The sequence below is a fragment of the Chiloscyllium plagiosum genome, unplaced genomic scaffold (genome assembly GCF_004010195.1).
Source record: "Chiloscyllium plagiosum isolate BGI_BamShark_2017 unplaced genomic scaffold, ASM401019v2 scaf_9082, whole genome shotgun sequence".
Classification (NCBI taxonomy): Eukaryota; Metazoa; Chordata; class Chondrichthyes; order Orectolobiformes; family Hemiscylliidae; genus Chiloscyllium; species Chiloscyllium plagiosum.
The window spans coordinates 27,106-27,779 of record NW_025215178.1 but is presented as its reverse complement, the minus strand read 5'-3'; positions in this window follow the sequence as shown (position 1 = coordinate 27,779).

The following is a 674-nucleotide window of genomic DNA, read 5'->3' as shown; positions in this document are numbered from 1 at the left end:
AGCATTAAGATTGACAAATCGTCAGGCCTGGACGAGATTTGTCCTCGCCTGCTTTGGAAAACGAGAAATGCAATTGCTTCGCCACTTGCGAAGATCTTTTCATCCTCGCTCTCCAGTGGAGTCGTACCTGAGGACTGGAGAGAGGCAAATGTAATTCCTCTCTTCAAGAAAGGAAATAGGGAAATCCCCGGCAATTACAGACCAGTAAGTCTCACGTCTGTCGTCTTTAAGGTGTTTGAAAGGATTCTGAGGGATAGGATTTATGACCATCTGGAAGTGCATGACTTGATTAAATGCAATCAACACGGCTTTGTGAGGGGCAGGTCATGCCTCACAAACCTTATCGAGTTATTTGAGGATGTGACTAGAAACGTCGATGAGGGTCGAGCTGTCGATGTGGTGTATATGGACTTCAGCAAGGCATTTGATAAGGTTCCCCATGGTAGGCTCATTCAGAAGGTCAGGAGGATTGGGATACAGGGGAACTTAGCTGTCTGGATACAGAATTGGCTGGCCAACAGAAGACAACAAATGGTAGTAGAAGGAAAATATTCTGCCTGGAAGTCTATGGTGAGTGGTGTTCAACAGGGCTCTATCCTTAGGCCTCTACTGTTTGTAATTTTTATTAATGACTTGGATGAGGGGATTGAAGGATGGGTCAGCAAGTTTGCAGA